Source organism: Suricata suricatta, chromosome 2 (genome assembly GCF_006229205.1).
Source record: "Suricata suricatta isolate VVHF042 chromosome 2, meerkat_22Aug2017_6uvM2_HiC, whole genome shotgun sequence".
Classification (NCBI taxonomy): Eukaryota; Metazoa; Chordata; class Mammalia; order Carnivora; family Herpestidae; genus Suricata; species Suricata suricatta.
Window position 1 is genome coordinate 43,524,324 of NC_043701.1, and position 6,231 is coordinate 43,530,554.

A 6,231-nucleotide genomic window follows, 5' to 3' on the forward strand; every position below is an offset into this window, starting at 1 on the left:
CCATAAAAAGCTGTTGGCACCCAGTCGATGTTAAAGGAGCCTGACTAAATTGCTTCTTTGCTCCTGTCTGTTCTGCCTTGACTTGAAATCATTCAGTTTCATGAGTTTGGGGTCTTTTCTGGAGCCCTCTGAACTTCCTTGTGAATTGTTTAGACCTCCTTAGCAGAGAGCAGTTAAAGTTGACAACAAGGCTTCTGTGAAGCTGGTGAAAATGTTAGGTGTGTTATGTTGGGGTGAGACAGTGGCTGGGGTGGAAGATTTGGGCTCTGCTGCCACTAACAAGCTGCTAGCTCTAGTTTCCCCACATGGCCAAGAAGGAGACTGGACTCGGGGATCTTTACAGTTCTTGGGGGCTGTTATCTGTGTAGAGCCTCCAATTCCAATTTAATGACCTAGTTTCCAGTCTGGTCTCTGCAAGGTCTTCAGGAAATTATTTTACATTTCTGAGCCTCCGTATTCTCATCTGTAAAATGAGGATAATAATATTTATATCATAAGATTGTTGTAAAGATTAAATGAGACAAACCATATATATTATCTAGGGCTCTGTCTAGTGCCCCATGTGCTCTCAAAATATTCTTGCCTTTCCTCTTTTCCTTTACTCAAACAGGGGTAAATAAATCTCCAAAAACTTTAGCTAACTAAGGCTTAGAGTACTCTCAAATATTCTTGCCTTTCCTCTTTTCCTTTACTCAAACAGGGGTAAATAAATCTCCAAAAACTTTAGCTAACTAAGGCTTAGAGTACTCTCTCATAGGGATACTTATATTCTACAAGGGTTCCTTAAAGGTGGGGTCAAAGAAAAAATTTCTGAATTTAGTAAGGAGAGGCTTTATTTGAAGGATTGTGGCAAGGGGGAAGAGACTATTGTAATTGGGAGAATGCCCTGACCACGAGATCTGCAAGTGTATAAAGAATTAGGAAAAAAGCTGTCTCCTTTTATAGAAAGGAGTAAACATAGCCAAAAAGAACTGTATGTGATGAAGCGGGATGAAGGGGTGACAGGATGGGATAGTAGATCAGGGAATATTTTACCCTGAGGCCAGCCTGTTCTCAGGAGGGCTTTGTACTGGCTCAGGATAAGGTTGTCAAAGTTCAGGGTCCTGGAGGAAGGAGAGAAGCTTAACTAAAGTGTGGTTAACAGGCATTTTATCCAGTTGATCAAAGCGGATGTATAGTTCAGCTAATCATTTATGAGCCAAAGAATGGAAATTTGGAGGGAGGGTCAGTGTCCTAGCTTTGTCATAGATAAACAAAGGAGCATCCTTGAGTCCTACCTAAGTAATTTGATGAAGGGTGGGTTTTGTAGTAAGCTGTTTTTGAGAACATCATAGGGGAGGGGACTTCTCAACCTTCACAATTTTCCAGGAGTGCAGGGCTCAGGTAAAATTCAGCATTGTCAATGTTAAAACCTTCAGGATCCAAAGGCACCCAGTTGGTGATATCTCTACAGGATATTGATGGGTGAGTCAAAAGATCTTTCCAGTGCCCCTCAGTGAACACTTTGCTGAGCACCCACCAGTGAAAATCGGGAGAGAGCTCTCCTGTCCTTGATGGATGAGGTCAGAGGCCTGGAAGAAGAGAGGCAAGGGCCATGAGAATACCACCTATAGCTAGCACATTCTCTAACAGTTTACTCTAACTAAACTCTAGCTGAGCACACACAGCCCCATTTTTTGAACTGCAAGTGAAAAAAGAGAGAGGATGATTTCAATTTCCCAGGCTCATTTCTTCCCGCTGACAAGAGAACTGGGAGATTCTGGCTATCAGCAGCAGTGTCAGCAACCAAACTCAGTTCATCTGAACATGCTCCAAGAAAAGGGTGTGCGTGTACGTGTGTGTGTGTGTGTGTGTGTGTGTGTGTGTGTGTGTGTGTGTCCTGGGGAAAGGCCTAGATCAGTTAGTATGGAAGAGGGGACTCTGGGGGCTGAGGATAGCAGCTCTTTATCATCCCATTCAGAAACATTATGTTTACGTACTTTCACAACAGGTAGAGCCAAGTGGAATATGTCACTTAGTCCAAGTTCAGAACATCTTACCTCTTTCTGTGTTCAGCTTTACATTATTCCTAATGATGACTATGTCAGGTTTACAAGGAAACCAAGTCAAGGTGCAAGGATAGGAAATGTCTGCCCAGGGAGCTCCTTTTCTAAAAAGTCCTTTGCCCAGAGTGAGCATTTATCCAGGCTCTATTAAGTCACCAGGTGAGCAAGGAAATAATAAAAAGTGATTAAAGTTATTATTCAAAATTAATATAGCCATAGAGATACCTGGGTAGGTGGACCCTGTTGCGTTCCTTTTGCCTGCTCTGAGAAGATGGGTTCGTGATGTTGGCTGAGGTGAGAAGACACCGCATCGTCCTTATATGGTAAGTGGATCATAGTTTGTGTTCTCTTAAATGGTGGAGGGTCCATGTAATATTAGCTCAGGATCTATGATTTCAGCTTCTGTTCTCCTCACAGGAAATAATGTCAAGGAGAGAGGGTTGTGTTGGACCTGCAGTTGTCCCATCCAAGTTAATTCTGACTCGTCTTCTCTGAATACCAGTTGAGGGTTTTAAGACCTTTTTTTTTTCCCTCTTTTCATCTTGGGGCTTGTTGATCTGGAAGCCACTTCTGTGATAATACTACTTTACATATACTTATTTGTATGCCCTTTTACAGATGAAAATGTCTAGTGTCATGCTGTCACAGAAAGGGCACTGAATGAGGAGGAAGGGGAGGAAGGAATGAGGAGGAGGCACTGAATGGGTCCCAGGCCAGCTGAGGAAATCACTGATATAGTCCCTTTTATTCACACACTCCACCCTTAGATCTGCTGTGTATGGTACAGTTGTTTTGCTTCACAGTTCAGTGCCTGAAAACCTTTGGAGTGGGGAGTAGTGTGGTAGGAGGCTGAATCTAGAAAAAGGAGTCCCACACACAAGACCCAAACCAACATTAACTGACTGTGTAACCTTGAGCAAGACCTAAAACCCATCTGGGCAACAGGATTTTAGCTGAAACACAATGCCCTTCCTGCCTCTAGCACCATATTAGGTCTCACCACCTTTCCATTGCAGTCAGAGAAAGGATGGGGCCCCGGCAGGGTAGGGCTATTAATAGGGCGCCTGGCTGCTCTGGCTTCCAGTCAGTTGAATCTCCAGAGCCTGCTGGCGCCTGCCTCCCTGCAGGGAATTAGCAGAGTGGTCTCCCCTTGCATCTCCACTGCCACCTATGGCCTATCCCCCACCCTGCCTCCCTCACCCTCTCCGGTACCCAAAGGAAGGGTGGGCAGTAGTGGTTCCCACGAAAGGGAGGCGCCCTGGGGGAGGGGCAAGCGGAGGAGGCACGCTGGCGAGGAGGATTTACAAAACTTCTTCAGAGACAGCTCTGAGTCCTACTCCTCGGGAAAACACAACCTAGAAGAGTAGTGATATTGGCTAAGAAGTGTAATTGAGAAGGAAACAAATGTGGACTTCTCCGCCCTCGTTAAATTCTCCATTCTCTCCGGGGACAAAGAAGCCTTAGGGGTGTGGAGAGGAGCAGGAAGTACCTGCCAGGCCCTTGGTCCCAGGTGAACCAAGGGCAGAAAGTAGAGAAAAAAAAAAGTATCCCTCACTTAATGCCACACCTCTTCCTTCCCTACCCTCCTGTAGTCTCTGGACAACCTCTGTACATCGACCACTCCAAGCTGTCCTCATCAGTAACAGGACTGTCAGACAGACGCGAAGACAGCCCGGGTTGTCACTAGTCCACTTGAGGTGGGCACTCAGCCGTCTCCTCAGCTTCCTCTTCCTCCACCAGGAGGGGCTGCAACCCGCGGGGTCAGAGGCGGAGCAGAGGCTGGGGGCGCTCCGGAGAGCAGAGGGAGTACGTCTTTGGCAGGCAAGGAGTGTGGGTCTCCTGGGGAGACGTGGCCGCTCACCTGGGCCCAACCCGGCCCGCTGAGATGGGCTCTTTCTCCTCCGCGCTGGCGCGGTCCCGAAGCGCTGTGGTGCAGTTGGGCTCGTCGCCACCGCAGCGCGAGGAGCCACCGGCTGCTCCCGCTGCTCGAAGAGAGGCATTCGCCTTCCCCAAGACCCGGAGGCTAGGACCCGAGCGTGGCGAGACGCCGGAACCGCCGGCAGCCTGGGCGGCTAATCCTGCCGCTCAGAGCCGGGAAGAGCGCGGGAAGTTAGAGAGTCCGGAGCTGTCCGCGGTGCTGAAGCGTGCAGGGAGTATGTCCCAGCCCTACTTGCCCCGAAGCGGTAGTGCCACGGGTGAGTCTTATCTTGCACAGGGTTGTAGGAATTGCAGGGAGCTGCTGCCTGGATCTAAGATCTGGGGTGGGGGTGGGGGGTGTTCTTTCCATTAGGGGAAGAAATAAAGGCTCTGTTTCCAAGGATTTCGCTTTCCTTGTTTTCTTGCCCATAACTTCTTTTACAAGTTACGATTCATTTCTGTCAATAGAGAGTTATTTCAGAAGGACCATCTTTCACAGGGGTTTAAACAGTAGCAGGCAAGGCAGTTTACACCATACGGGTCCTCTTTCCCAGCTTCGTACTAGCGCTGGCACCAGGCAGAGAAATCTTTCTTGTTGTCTTGGAAAGGTAAGGATAAATGAGGTGCGTCTTCCAATCTCCTCCCAGGGGAAATGGGAAAAGGGCAGGAGATCCCTGCTCGCCTAAGACCTTAGTTCCATTTGTGAAGAAGGAAACCAGTATTTGAACTAGTCTCTTTTGAAGGGGCTTGGGCTGTGTGGTTGGGGGAAGACATTGTTAGGGAAGGCAGCAAGGGAGAAGTGAAAAGAGCACAAGATTTGGGGTCAGGTGGATCTAAGTTTCCATCTGATGTTTTCATTGTGATTTTGGGCAGGATGCTCTCTTTGTGCCTCAATTTTATCACCTGTGACATAAGGATGATAATAACTTGAATCTCACTAGGTAGCTAGAAAATCTAACCAGACACAGTGTATATGGAAGAACTTTGAAACTGTAAAGTGCTATGCAGATATTCAGTATTATGCCTGAACCTGATCTCTGAACCTCTACAGCTGAAACTGAAGGGAAAATTTTTTTTAGTTTGAAATATTCAAAGGCTCCATTTCACAGGGCAGGTCCTACTTTGTGTAAATGGGAAGAAAAGTCCTGTACTGGTACATGTAATTAAAAGAAAAATCTCTCACACTAGAAGTTACTAAATGCATCAGCTGGCCTTTTGGTTTCACATGAATCCCCACTTTATTCCAGGCAAGGTTGTGATGGTCACTGCTATTGTCTGTTGAGTTTTCAAAAAGGACTCATTGGATTCAGTGCACAATGTTGGTTCCCCTAAACAGAAAAAGATGAAGTTAGTGGAGAGGGAGATTGGCTTACACTTTGACTCATGAGAGGTAAGGATATGTGTATTCCTATTCACTTGAGAATTTCCTCCTAAAAAATATTGTGAGTTTATCCATTAGCTTTTATTTGTTTTTGTGTTATTCAAACAAAATTCCTAAACAAAAATTAAGATACATACACACTCTTCTTGCAAAGGCAGGGGGGACTTATCACTGTAAGTATATTAGTTTTTTCCATTCATAGAACCTCTCTTTGTGGTGTTAATGGAAAGAGAACCAGATTTGGAATCAGGGTACCTGGGTTCTGCTAAACTCTACATCCTAGGGCAGAAGACCTATATTTTCTAAGCCTGTACTATTTGCTTTTTAAAAATGAGTCCAAAGACAATTGTAACATTTCCTATGCCATGAAACTCAAAGGAAGTTATGGTGATAAAAATGATTTGTAAACTATAAGTACTCTACAGGGTAAGTATCTGGAAGCTTAATATTTTCTAATGCATAGGATGCAAATTTAGTTTTCTTTTAATCTTATTATGGTCTATCATAGTTACATTGGATGGAACGTGGACTTTCCTTGTGAAACCCTTTAATATTAATTTGTGTGTGTGTGTGATATTAGTTGAATTACAAATCTATGTATCTATGTATCTATCTATATGAAGGAATATTACCATATTTTTTTCACATTTTTGATGATGTGGAGAGAAGATTTGAGTGTTGTGATTAATTCAGACATTTACAATGCCTGGAGACCAATTTCTAGGAATTTGCATTCAATTAATTTGTGTTCTGGATTTGATGAACATACCTTTAAATACTATTAACTTTAACTTTCTGATTGTATAAGAATTTATTTCTTCCATTCCTTCCATTTTATTTCATAAAGAATATCACCAATTAAAAATGATGTTCTGAGTTTTATATCAC